The sequence below is a fragment of the Saimiri boliviensis genome, chromosome X (genome assembly GCF_048565385.1).
Source record: "Saimiri boliviensis isolate mSaiBol1 chromosome X, mSaiBol1.pri, whole genome shotgun sequence".
NCBI classification, from domain to species: domain Eukaryota; kingdom Metazoa; phylum Chordata; class Mammalia; order Primates; family Cebidae; genus Saimiri; species Saimiri boliviensis.
The window spans coordinates 46300038-46315011 of record NC_133470.1 but is presented as its reverse complement, the minus strand read 5'-3'; positions in this window follow the sequence as shown (position 1 = coordinate 46315011).

Sequence of the window (14974 nt, the reverse complement as noted above, 5' to 3'; positions counted from 1 at the left end):
CTTTTGCTGCAGGAGCCAATGACCCTCAGTTTTCAGTGGCTTACAACGACGAACATTTTCTTTTCATCTTACATGAAGGCTAATCGCTAGCTACAACTTTGCTGGCCTTAGCTGGGTTCAGGTAGCATCATGAATCTTCTGATTCAAGGACCGAAGATGAAAGAACTGCTATTCTCTTGGGCACGTGCTTCTCTTTTTGGAAGTCAAAAGCTCAAGAGAGACAGAGCCAAACGATGAAAAGATATTTAAAACTCTGCTCTGATATAAGCTATATCATGCCCATTGTATTAGTTTTCTATTGCAGCATTACCACAAACTCAGTGGCTTACTACAACATATATTTATTACTTCACAGTTTCTGTGGGTCAGAAGCCTAGGCATGACTTAACTGTGTCCTCTATTTAAGAGTTTCACAAAGTTGCAATTAAGGTGTCAGCCAGGCTGCAGTCTCATATGAAGGTTTGACTGTGGAAGAATCTACTTCCAAGTTGACTCATATTGTTGGCAAATATCATGGCTGTAGAGCTGAGAGCTGAGGGCCCTGCTTTCTGCCTATCAGCTGAAGACTACCTTCAGATCCTAAAAGCTACCCTCACCTCCTAGTGGCTGCCCACAGTTCGTAGATGCTGCTCATAGTTCCTAGAAGCCTTGCCACAGTTCCTTACAATATGGCAACATGGCTGCTTACTTCATCAAGCAAGTAAGGAGGGTATCTAAAGTGAATCTGATAGTAAGATTAGATCTAATACAATGTAGTATAATCACAAATAAGACATTTCATTACCTTTGCCATATTCTCTCATTTACATGCATGTCACAGGTCCCATCACACTCAAAGGGAGAGGACTATACCAGGGCATGAATACCAGGGGGTGAGGAATATGGAGGCCATCCTAGAGTCTGCACATCACATCTACTTGCATTCTATTGACTAAAGTAAGTCACTGACTGACAAGTCCTAAGGACAATGCGACAGTAAGGTATACTCTACCTGTAGGGTGGGGAAGAAATGAATAATTTTTAACAAATAATACAATCTTCCAAAACCATTATTTCTAACATGATCAATGTTGTGCATGATCAATGATCAGGTGGTCCTCTAGGCTACTGCATAATAATGACAGTAATATGAATAATGGAAGTCATTTGGGGTTATTAATATTTTAATATTCACTTTGAAACATAGTTAAGCCTTCCAGATAAAACTGGAGAGAAAATCTCTTATGTTCTATATGTTTCAATTATATCAATCAGTCAAAAATAAATGTATATCTATTCTTGCAAGAATAAAATACAATAATGCTGATTTTAACAACTGTTAAATTTATCTCCATAAAACTTAACTTCCAAATAGTTAAATATGGAAGTAGATTGGTAGTTAATATAGATTATGAGAGTATACACTCACTAAATAAGCTTAGGGAGAATACTATATCAATTTGGAAACAGTAAGTCTTTTAAACCTTATATAATAGAGATCCAAATATATAAGTCTTATATACTTGGATCTCTATTATATATATATTTAAATATATATATATAATAGAGATCCAAGTCTTATATAGTAGAGATCCAAGTATATTATAATTTTAAACTGTAGATTTGTTTGAGGTATTAGCATTCACAACAGTAACCAAAATAACCTTTACATACATATTACATTTTAGTTAATAATTTCATGATTCCTTTAGGAAAAATATTATTTGGGAATTTTTCACATTTTATAAGGATGACTTAAAACCTGTGTGTCAACTTTGTCAATCCAATTTTTTTAAGGAAGAAAAGTCTCCAAAATGGAGGTTAAGAGAATCTTTCCAAAGAAAGTAACAATTTAGTTAAAACCTGAAAGAGGTAGCTAGGCAAAAGTGAAGTGAAGAAGGGGAAGGAACAATCCAGGTAGAGGGAGTGACATTTAAGAGACCAAGAATGCTGAATACAAGTCAAACGGGTTGAAGTGCTGAGGTGTATTGCTTTCCTAGTTAACACAACTAAATGGCTTTCCATGACGCATATTTACTATCTCATAGTTTTTCGTGTCAAGGAACAGCTTAGCTCGGTCCTCTCTAAGACTGCAGTCAAGGTCTCAGCCAGGGCTGGGTTCTCATTTAGAGGCTTGATTGGGGAAGGGTCCACTTCCAATCTCACTCCAGTTCTCAGCAGTTTCTTTTCTTGTGGCTTTAAGACTTATGGCAGCCTGCTTTTTCCAAACCAGCAATGGAGAGAGAAAGACTTTAAAATTTGCTAGCAAGATGGAGTCATATATTGTCATCATAGAAGTGACATCCCAGTCACCTTTGCCATATTCTACTGTTTAAAATCAAGCCAAACATCCCACTCACACTCAAGGGGAGGGGATTATACAGGGGTGTGAACACCAGGAGGTGGAGATCATAAAGACCACCTCAAAACTTGTCCCCCACAGAGAGGCAAAGTGGTACAAGATAGGTGGTAGAAGTTCACTCAATCTGCAGTTTAGCCAAATGATGCTTGGCTAGGTATCAAAATCAATATTAAGCAAAAGCAAGGTCAAATCTAAAAATCCTCATTATATACTGAAATTCTAGTATACAAGCATAAATTTGAAAATATGTCAAAATATTAATCATAACAAATTTATTATTACAATGTTAGTAGCCAATTTTGTAAAGTTTATTATTACAATCTGGGAACAACATTTCCAAGTACTCTCACACTGCCTACCGCATGGTTGATCTTTCCTCCATAGCATTTTTATGTCCACAACTCTGTATTTACTTGTATGAATACCTGATTAATATTTGAATTCTGTGCTGGACTATAATCTCCAAGAGAGCAGGAGCCTGTGCCCAGTTGTGCATAGTAGTACTTTTCATGGAATAGGATATTTTGGTTCTGATATTCCCTTTGATCCTACCCATCCTCACCCAGGAGACTTTAGCATCATTAAATTGCATCAAAATTATTCTATGAAAGGTATTCAGTAAATGACAAGAGAAGGGTTTGGAACAAGAGAGTTAACTTTAAAATTTTTAAATAATTGTGTACACCTTACACTAAAATTAACTCCAAATGGATTAAAGATTTAAACATAAGATCTAACACCATAAAAACCCTAGAAGAAAACCTAGGCAATACCATTCAGGACACAGGCATGGGCAAGGACTTCATGGCTAAAACGCCAAAAGGAATGGCAACAAAAGCCAAAATAGACAAATGGGATATGCACAGCAAAAGAAACAATCATTAGACTGAACTGGCAACCAACAGAATGGGAAGAAGTCTTTGCAATCTACCCATCTGACAAAGGGCTACTGTCCAGAATCTACAAAGAACTAGAGCAGATTTACAAGAAAATTTGGAAACAACCTAAATGTCCAACAGTAGGAGAATTGGGTGGTTTTTTGTTTTTTTTTTTGTTGTTGTTGTTGTTGTTTGTTTGTTTGTTTGAGGCAGGGACTTACTCTGTTGCCCAGACTGGAGTGCAGTGGCATAATCATAGTTCACTGCAGCTTCAAACTCCTGGGCTCAAGCAGTCTTCCTGCTTCGACTTCCCAATGTGTTAGGATTACAGTCATAAGGCACTGTGCCTGGCCCTGGAACTGTTACATATACCACAGTACATTCAATCTATGTAGGGAGAATGGATGCTACTTCTTTCTTCATTAAGTAGTTACCTTGTCTAGGACACAGAAATCAAATGAGGCTGTTGCCCAAGCAGTACCACATGCATTTCCTAATAACAAGGTAGCAAAAAACTAATTCAAACATAGCTGTGTTCAAACTCTAGTTCTACCAATCTTGGATGACCAAATGGAGGTCTACCTATCCTGAAAAAGATTTGTCTAAAGCAGTGGTTCTCAAAGTGTGGTCCTTGAAGCAACAATGGCAGCATCATCTGGGAACATGTTAGAAATACAAGTTTTTAAGTCCCAACCCAGACCTACTAAATCAGCAAATATGAAATTGGGACCCAGCACTCTGTTTTAACAAGCCCTCTAGGTGATTCTGGTGTACACTCAAGTTGGAGACCCAAGACCCTTGGTTATTTTTGCCTCTGACCACAAGGTGGCAACCTTTGTCTAAAGTCCTATGAGTTGACCAATAGTTACAGTAGGTATTACCTGGTCTGGCCACTGAACTGTCCAGAGGCAGTAAGTAGTGATAGGATATGGGGATGTGAGGGAGAAGTGAGAGATGGGAGAGGAAGAAAAGAGATGAAGGAAGAATGAGGACTGGTAGAGGCTTTATCTCTGCTTTGAACACAGCAATAATCTACAGTGAGGGGGTGGGACAATGTTCGGGGTGTTGGTTGTTTATCATCTAACGATTCAGCTCATTCTGGGTACAAAATAATGTGAAGTAATGTTGGGGAGTTTGTGAATAGCCAATTTCGTCTATGTGTTTTGCCCTTGTAATATCTAGACACCACCCAAAGGCAAGCACCTCCTCACACTATCACCTATCCTCTTCCTATTCTCATAATTATGAATTCCTTCCCCAGTTATCTTCCATCACAGATTACCCTTCTTTTAAACCTTTCCACAATTTTCCCTGCTGCCCTGTTGCACAGTATAATAAGCTCAGCCTATGAAAATATACAGAAACGTTGTCATCCCTCTTATTCGAATATTTTCTGTACATCTGTAATTGAGACCTGGCACCCTACTGAAGATTCTGCTTCCCATACAGCCCTCTGTGATGAAAATTGTTAATTTTCTCATTCCCCATAATTTATAGGATTTGACCAAGAGGAATAGAGGGTAGGAAAATGCAAAGACAGAAGTCTTAAAGGAGGATAAACTTTTCTCAGCTCTGGTAATGGTATCCTTGCAGACATGTCACCCAGCACCTTAACTTCTCAGTTCTGATGAATGCTTCAATTCAACTTCCCTTCAACCACTGTCACCAAGGACCACACAGTCGATGTTTTCAACATTTAGAGGAAATTCACATTGTAAATAATTTTTGAATTATTTATCTTTTTCCTTCTTTCTCATTTTCTACAAAATAGATTGAATTTTCTTCTTTTGATTTACAAGTTATACCTGTCATTTTGGTTCTTACCGTAGTTGCCCTTAACTAACAAACACCCATGTTAATTTAACCATATTAGTTTCTTAAATTTATCAGTATTTACATTTTTCTCTTAACATTACAAGTACTTGAAAATGTTCTCATGTTCTTTGGGTCCCACCACACCTTCCTCATCACTTTGACAATGTTTAAAAATATATTTTCTGAGTTACTATGGATATATACTTTTTCTTCTTTTCTGCTCTTGTATTTATCAAGTCAGCAATAAACTATACCACCAATGTATACTCCTATATTTTCTCCTTTCTAATTTGAAGACCTCCTCCAAAATTGTCTTCAGTGAGGGTCTTTGTGTGGCAAACTTTCTGAGACAGTGTATGCCACAGAGTGTCTTTATTGCTATGCTACATTTAAATTAAAAAATGGGCTAGGCACAGTGGCTCATGACTGTAATCCCAGCACTTTGGGAGGCCGATGCAGGTGAATCACTTGAAGTCAGGGGATCAATACCAGGCTCACTAACATGGTGAAGCCCCGTCTCTACTAAAAATACAAAAATTAGCTGGGCTTGGTGGTGCATGCCTGTAATCCCAGCTACTTGGGAGACTGAGGTATGAAAATGGCTTCAACCTGGGAGGTAGAGGTTGCACTGAGTCGAGATCGCAGCACTGCATTCTAGCCTGAACAACAGAGTAAGACTTCATCTCAAAAAATAAAGAAAAATAATTTAAAATGGCTGAATATAAAAGTATAGGTTCAAAGTCATTTTAAACATTATAGGTGCAGTCCTTTAAAAATATTACTCAATTGTCTCCTTGTATTCAGTGTTGCTAAAAGTGTGTTGTAAATTTAATTCTTTTCTTTGTAGAGGACTTGATTTTTCTCTCTGGAAACTCTGAGAAATTTATTTTTAAACTCTATGATTGTGTGTGTGTGTGTGTGTGTGTGTGTGTGTGTGTGCGTGTGCACATGCATGCACTTTATCTTCTCTGTATTAGTCTATGTCAGCCTCACTGTGTTTGAAGAGTGAGGAAAGGAGAGCCCCAGGTAGCACAGAACACAGAATCATTTCCATTTGCTGCCACTCTATAAGTAACTGCTGTGATCGAGGTTTCATCTTAAACTTGTTTGAAAAAAGCAATGCTAGGAGGTATCAGTGTCCCAGGTTGTAATCCATCAGCTTTGGGGACTTGAAAAGGGTGGAGGAGTAAATGAACAATGGAGCAGGGGAATCCCCATCGTTTTCAATAGCCACCCACTCCTCAGTCAAGCATGGCTTTTTGCTGCCCTCATATACTCTGGTATACCCTCCATACACTGATAACTGTGTGGTTGGATATATTTCTGCTAATTTCTGTAGTGAAGGGTAGATAATGTAGGTAGGCAATTGGAGAAGAGACAAGAATGAATTTTTTAAAGATTTCCTTAAATTTATCCTCTTACTGCTGCCTCCAACTATCCTCTATTCCAAGCTACAAAAGAAAACCATCCAGCTATGCAGATTGAAGCCACTACAAAGAGATAGCTTGTTTTCTCAGCTGGACCGTCAACATCATTTAGTTATCATTTTACTTGTCAGTTCCCTCTCCCATTCTTTCAGTGCCTATTAAAATGTCCGCTTGTACTCCTTGAACCTCTCCAATTCCTTTTACTTTCAGCAATGGGCTGTTTATTTTGAACAACTTCAGAGGCACCCTCTCATATGTGAATAACAGCTCTAAAATATAACATAAAATACTGAGAATTACAACTCTACTATTATGCTAGGATGCAGCCCTGCAAGGGTTTTGAGTCTTACTTCAAAGGAAAATGAAAACAATAAAATGACAAAAAAGAAAACTATAGGCTCATCTCTATACCCAGTGATAATATTTCTCAGGGAACAAGTGGAAATCAAGATATTCTCAGACAAAGAAAAACTAAGAGAATTTGTCACCAGTATCCCTTTGCTATGGCTAAAGTAAGTTCTTGAAGCATAAAAAAAATTATTAAAGAATGAATTTGGGAACATCGGAAAAGAAGAAAGAACAATGGAAGACTTAAAATATGGGTAAATGCAATAGACTTTCCTTCTCCACTTAAGTTTTCTAAATTACATTTGATAGTTGAAATAAAAGTTATAATACTGTCTGATGTGGTTCTTAATGTATACAGAGGAAATATTTGAGAAAATTATAAATGGGGGAAAGAATAGGAATTTAAAGGGATATGAGATTTCTATACCTCACTCTAACCATTAAAATGTCTGTAGACATTGATAATTTATGTATGTATAATGTAATGCTTAAAGCAACCACTGAAAAATCTATATGAAAAGATACACTCAAGAACACTAGAGATGAATCAAAGCCAATTTTAAAAGAATATTAAAGTGATCCAAAGGAAAAATAAAACAGAGAAATGAAAAGCAAAGGGAACAAACAGAACACACACACGCACGCAAAACCTAAATGGAAGACTTAAGTCCTGACGTATATAGTTACATTAAAGTGTAAATGGTCTAGGGACTTTGATCCAGACAAGAGGACAGAAACTCATGTCTTTCTACTTCTCTTTGCTAAGTATAACTATAACATAACACAAGAGGCAACCATAGGAGGACTCTGAATGGTAGAAAGAAGATGGACTGGCCAGAGATCCTAGTACTGGAAGAACAACATAGGAGTTGTGCATCTTACCACCCTTCACCCAGCAACAGAAGGCAAATAGGCCTGGCATCTCCTGACCCTAACATATTAGATAAAGGTTACGCAGGTAGGCTCATGCTTTCTCCAGATCAGTTGGGAGTCCTGCCAATTACTCCAGTTGGGCCCAGTGGCACTGGCAAGAGTGACCAAGTAGGTGCCCCAGTAATGATAAGTGACCAGAGAAAGTGCATTTCATTCTTATGGGCCAGAAAGTTTCTTTTCTCACCTAGAGACATCCGGTGGCCCCAGTGGCATAAGCAGGGTGACAACACCGCAACAACTAGTCCTGCCTGGAAAGCATTTTTTGTACTCTATGGATTGGAAACTCTATTTGTCCACCTAAAGACACTGGAAGGCGTAGCTGCACTGAAAGGGGGTGATTCCCCCACCAAAAGTGACCAAATAAAGGAATACAAGGCAGTGTTTTCCTTCTGATATGAAATGTCCAGGAAAAGACAATGAAAGCAGGTTTCCTGGGATTGAGGATTCATGGAACTGGGGGTAAGGGGAAATGTTCTAAAACTGGATTTGATGGTTTCATAACTCTATTAATTTACTAGAAATTATTTAAATGTGTGCTTATAATAGGTGAATTTTGTGGTATGTAAATTATACCTCAATAAAACTTTTAAAAAATGACTCACAACTAACTAGGAATAGAAGGAACTTCCTTAATCTAATAAAGTGTATCTATAACTAACATCATACTTAATATACAAGATTGAATACTTTTTAAGACCATGGTAAAGACAAGCATCTCTATTGTCACCACTTCTATTTAATATCATACTGGAAATTTTACCTCGTGCAAAAACACAAGAAAAAGAAATAAAAGGCATATAGAATGTAAAAGAAGGAATAGAGCTATCTCTATTTACACACAACAGAATTGTCTCTGTGGAAAATTCCCTAGAATCTAAAACAGAACTATTAAAACTAACAAATGAGATTATCAAGGTCTCTGAACCAAAGGTCAATATACAAAAATCAATTGCATTTCTATATATTAGCAATGAACAATTAGAAATCAAAAGTTTTTTTTAAAAAAAGTACAATTTTTAACTGTATCATAAAAAATGAAATAGGTAGAAAACTAACAAAATATGTTCAAGATATATATACTAAAATCTATGAAACATATATGAAAGATGTGAAAAACTAAATAAATGGGCATATAAGCCATGTTCACAGATTGGAAGATTCAATATTGTTAAGATATTAATTGATCCATAAATTCAATGCAAACTCAATTAAAATCAGCAGGATTTTTTTTTCTAGATATTAACCAGGTGATTCTTAAATTCAGACAGAAAGACAAAGGAACTAGGATGTCCAAAATAATTTTTCAAAATGAATAAAGTTGGAGGACTCATAGTATCTTACTTTAAGACTTACTATTAACTATATCAACACAGTGTGGTATTTGGAGGAATTAGTCTATTGGATGTTAAGGCTTATTCAGTTATAAAAAAATCAAGGTGATTATTGTATTAGCAGAGGGATTGGCACATAGATCAATGGAAAAAATAGAGAACAAGAAGCAGTTCAACACAAATAGAATCAACTGATTTTTGACAAAAATTCAAAGGAAATGAGAAAAGGTAGTCTTTCAACAAATGGTGCTGGAATATTTGGACATCCATATATTTTTTAAATGAACCTGAATTATTTTTATACAAAAAATAAACTCAAAATGGTTCATAAGGCTAAATTTAAAATGTAAAACTTAAAATATTTTGAGAAGAAGAAATAGAATCTTTGTGACCTTGGAGTTCTCAGATACCACACCAAAAACACATAAGAGTAAAAATTTGATAAACTGGGCCTCATCAAAATTAAAATCTTCCCTGTGAAAGACATTATTAAGAGAATGAAAAGACAGGATGCATAAAATATTGGCAAAACTCATACTTGATAAAGGGCTTGTATCCAAACATATAAAGAACTCTTAAAACTCATCAATAAGAAAACGACTCAATTTAAAAATGGGCAAAAGCTCTTAACAGACAAGTTGTCATAGAAGATATACAGATGGCAAATAAGTAAGCATGAGAAAAGATGATCAACATCATATGTCATCAGGGAACTTCAAATCTAAACAACAATGAGATACCACTGCACACCTTTTAGAATGGCTAAGATACAGAAAACTGACAGCACCAAATGCTGACAAGGATGTGGAGCAACAGGAATTCTCATTCGTTGCTGCTGGGAATGCAAAATGATACAGCCACTTCGAAAGATAGTTTCGTAGTTTCTTACCATTATAAAAATAGTCTTGCCATACGATTCAGCAATCATGTTCCTAGGTACTAGTTAACTGACTTGAAAATTTATGTCCACACAAAAACCTCAATGCAAATGTTTATAGCAGCTTTATTCCTACTTACAAAAAACCAGAAGCAACCAAGATGTCCTTCAAGGCAAATGGATAAACAAACTGTAGTGCATTCACACTATGGAACACTATTTAGCAATTAAAAGGAATGAGATATCATGCAATAACGTGGATGAATCTTAAATGCATATGCTCAATTTAAAAAGCCAGTCAGAGAAAACCATATACTACACACCATTTATATAACATTCTGGAAAAGAGAAAACTGTAGAGACTGAAAATAGATGGGTGATTTCCAGGGGTATGGGGAGGAGAAACCGTTAATTAGGTGAATCACAGAGGTGTTATGTACCATATGAATATATTCTTTATGGTACTGTACTGTTGGATACATGGCACTACCCACTGGACAAAATTCGTAGAACTTTACAACATAAAGAGAAAACTTAATGTATACAAATTTTAAAACTCAACTAGGAAGTTGGGATCTTAAGACGGAAAGTAGACTGTAACAAAATAATGTAATGGTATTACAAATATACGGCGTAATTTCACTGAACGATTGGGGAAAAGGAAGTAGTGACCTCAGTAACTTTGAATATGGCCCAAAACTGCAAAGCTGAAGACAACAGGGACTATACATAAGCACTTTACCACAAGTTGTTTCTTTCCACAGGGCCACAGGTTAACAATTGTGAAACTACTGTACATGTACTGTATAGCAGGATTGAACAAATAAGTGAATGGTGGCAAACAGGTTTCTCAATGTTGGAGAGCGATATTACAGATAAGCATCAGAGAAAGGCTAGATTGAACCATGTAGTATTGCTATTAGTGTTGGAGATATCAATATGAATTCATGTTTAGCTTAGTATAGAAACTGATATAGAATTGTGTGTATCCATGGTTAATATACATACACGTGTTTCCTAGCTCTGTGAGAGGGCCTAGAAACAATGACACCGTAGTAGCAACAGGCACACCTAGAACCCAGATCTTGCTTTTTAATATAATTTTCCAATAAAAGGAACCAAGGCTTCTTGGAGAAATGGCTGATTCAAGGACTGGGACAGGAAATACGTAAGACAAGCCTAGAACATCTTATAGTTCCAGAAAATAAGGAAGTGCTCAAAAAAGTCACAATGATATGGGCATGTTAAAGTGACAAATATACCAACTGAAAAGAGTTTTAAATGAGCAAAGCTAGAACAATTTGAGCAACAAAATAAAGTTATATTGGTCTGTAACCCAAAGTATAAAATAAATATCGGTAAGTCTATAGCAGGCGTCCCCAAACTTTTTACACAGGGGGCCAGTTCAGGGACATGAACTCATCCTTTTTCATGGCTGCATGGTGTATATCTGCCACATTTTCTTTATCTAGTCTATCATTGATGGTCATTTTGGTTCGTTCCAAGTCTTTGCTGTTGTGAATAGTGCTGCAATAAACATGTGTGCATGTGTCCTTATAGTAGAATGACTTATAATCCTTTGAGTATATACCCAGTAATGGGATTACTGGGTCAAATGGTATTTCTGGTTCTAGATCCTTGAGGAAACACCATACTGTCTTCCACAATGGTTGAACTAATTTATGCTCCCAAAAGCGGTCCTACTTCTCCACATCCTTTCCAACATCTGTTGCTTCCTGACTTTTTAATGATGGCCATTCTAACTGGCATGAGATGGTATCTCATTGTGGTTTTGATTTGCATTTCTCTAATGACTAGTAATGATGAGCTTTTTTTCATATGCTTGTTGGCCACATAAATGTCTTCTTTTGAGAAGTGTCTGTTCATATCCTTTGCCTGCCTTTTGATGGGGTTGTTTTTTTCTTGTAATTTTAAGTTCCTTATAGATTCTGGATATTAGCCCTTTGTCAGATAGATCGATTGAAAAAAATTTCTCCCATTCTGTAAGTTGCCTGTTCACTTTGATGATAGTTTCTTTGCTGTGCAGAAGCTCTTTAGTTGAATTAGATCCCATTTGTCAATTTTGGCTTTTGTTGTCATTGATTTTGGTGTTTTAGTCATGAAGTCTTTGTCCATGCCTATGTCCTGAATGGTATTGCCTCGATTTTCTTCTAGGGATTTTATGGTTTTAGGTCTTATGTTTAATTCTATAATCCATCTTGAGTTAATTTTTGTATAAGGCATAAGTAAGGGGTCCAGTTGCAGTTTTCTGCATATGGCTAGCCAGTTTTCCCGACATCATTTATTAAATAGGGAATCCTTTCCCCATTGCCTGTTTTTGTCAGGTTTGTCAAAGATCAGATGGTTGTAGATGTGTGGCATTCTTTCTGAGGCTTCTGTTCTGCTCCATTGGTCTATATATTTGTTTTGGTGCCAGCATCATGCTATTTTGGTTACTGTAGCTTTGTAGTATAGTGTGAAGTCAGGTAACATGAATTACGAATAAATCTGCAATAAGCATTCATGTACAGACTTTTCTGTGAACATAGGTTTTCATTTCATTTGGGTAATTACCCAGAACTGGGATTATGGGGTCACATGGTAGGTATATATTTAACTTGAAAAGAAATATATTTAACTTTTAAAAATACTTATTACCCTTGTAGGGAAATTTCTTTAAGTTAAATATATAATTACCATGTGACCTCAAAATCCCACTTCTGGGTAATTACTCAAGTGAAATGAAAACCTATGTTCACAGAAAAGTCTATACACACATGCTTATTGCAGATTTATTCATAATTACGCTGGAAAACAACCCAAACATCCCTCAAATGATGAGTGGATAAACAGTGGTACATCCATATAATGAAATACTACTCATCAATGAAAAAGAAAGAATTATTGATATATACAACAACTTGGATGAATCTCAAATTAATTATACTAAATAAAATAAGTGAGACTCAAAAGACTACAGACTGTATGATTCCATGTATATGATGTTTTGGAAAAGGCAAAATTATAGGAATAGAGAATAGATCAGTTAGTGACAGAGGCTAAGGTTTGCTGAGGAAGGCTTGACTACATAGAAGAGGCTCAAGGATGTTTTTTGGGGTGATGGATTTGTCTTATATCTTTTTTTTTTGAGACAGAGTCTGGCTCTGTTGCCAGGCTGGAGTGCAGTGGAATGATCTTGGCTCACTGCAACCTCTGCCTCCCGGGCTCTAGTGATTCTCCTGCCTCAGCCTCCTGAGTAGCTGGTACTACAGGTGCATGCCACCATGCCCAGCTAATTTTTATATTTTTAGTAGAGAAGGGTTTTCACCATGTTGGCCAGGATGGTCTCGATCTCTTGACCTCGTGATCCGCCCACCTGAGCCTCTCAAAGTGCTGAGATTACATGCGTGAGCCACTGAGCCTGGCTGAGATGTCCTACATCTTGATTTTACGGTGGTTAGACAATACCATGCATTTTTCAGAACTCATAGAACTTTACACCAAAAAGAGTAATTTTTACTGTATCTAAATTAAAAATAAAACCTAAACATTGATTACATATCTATATTCCATCAGCAAACAGAAAACAAAATTCTTAAAAGCAACTCTTACAATAACATAAAAAAATTGAAGACCTAACACAAGTCTAACAAAAGATGTGCAATAACTGTTTGGGGAAAATTATGAACATTACTTGAGAGGCATAATGAAGATTTTTATAAGGGAGAGATATGCCATATTCATAAATTTGATCACTCAATACAATAAACATGTCATTTCTCCCCAAATTGATCTACAATCCCAATAAGAATCCCAACAGGATTTTTGGTGGATGTATATTTATATATTGACACATTTATTCTAACACATATGTAGAAATGCAAAAGTTCCAGGAGTAGCCAAGGCACTCTTAATACAGAAGAACTGAGGTAAGAAGACTTGCTTTCCCAGATGCTAAGACTTATTGTAATTAAAATAGTGTGGTATTGACACAAGGATATACAAATAAACTGATAAGACACACTACAACATCCTGAAGCAGCCTCTCACATATGTGCACACTTGTTTTATGACAAAAATGTCACTACAAAGCAGCAGATGAAGGAAGTTGTTTTTTTTTTTTTTTTTTTTTTTAAGTAAGTGGTGCTGGAACAATGGTATATCCGTATGGGAGACAAAATTAGATTGGAGCTCTACTTCACATCAACACCAGATAGATTATAGACCTAAAATTGAGTAGCAAGCCTGTAAAGCTTTAGAATATAACATAGAAGAATATTTTCATAACCTTAGAGTGAGAAGAAAATATTTATAAAGCATATAAAAACATTTGCTGCCTGTAAATGACTCATATCCAGAATATACATATACATAAATCTTATATATCAATAGGTGACAAACAGCTCAATAGAAAAATGAGAAAAAGACTTTAAAAGTCACTTCGCAAAAGAAGAAATCCAAATGATGAATAAACATAAAAATACACCCACTTATATATGTCTGTATGTAAAAGTATGACAAATGGCAAACGTAGGAAAGGATATGGATCAAAAATAACCTTCATATGCTGTTGGTGGGAATGTAAATTGATACAAGCACTTTGTAAAACAGTTTGGTATTATCAATTAAATTTAAAGATGTGCTTATGTTATGACCCAACAGATATCTCCTGGGTAATAAAGAGAACCGAAATGTGTGTACGTGGCCGGGCATGGTGGCTCACGCCTGTAATCCCAGCACTTTGGGAGGCCGAGGCGGGTGGATCACGAGGTCAAGAGATCGAGACCATCCTGGTCAACATGGTGAAACCCCGTCTCTCCTAAAAATACAAAAATTAGCTGGACGTGGTGGCGTGTGCCTGTAATCCCAGCTACTCGGGAGGCTAAGGCAGGAGAATTGCCTGAACCCAGGAGGTGGAGGTTGCGGTGAGCCGAGATCCGCCATTGCACTCCAGCCTGGGAAACAAGAGCAAAACTCTGTCTAAAAAAAAAAAAAAAGGAAAGAAATATGTGTATGTATACACC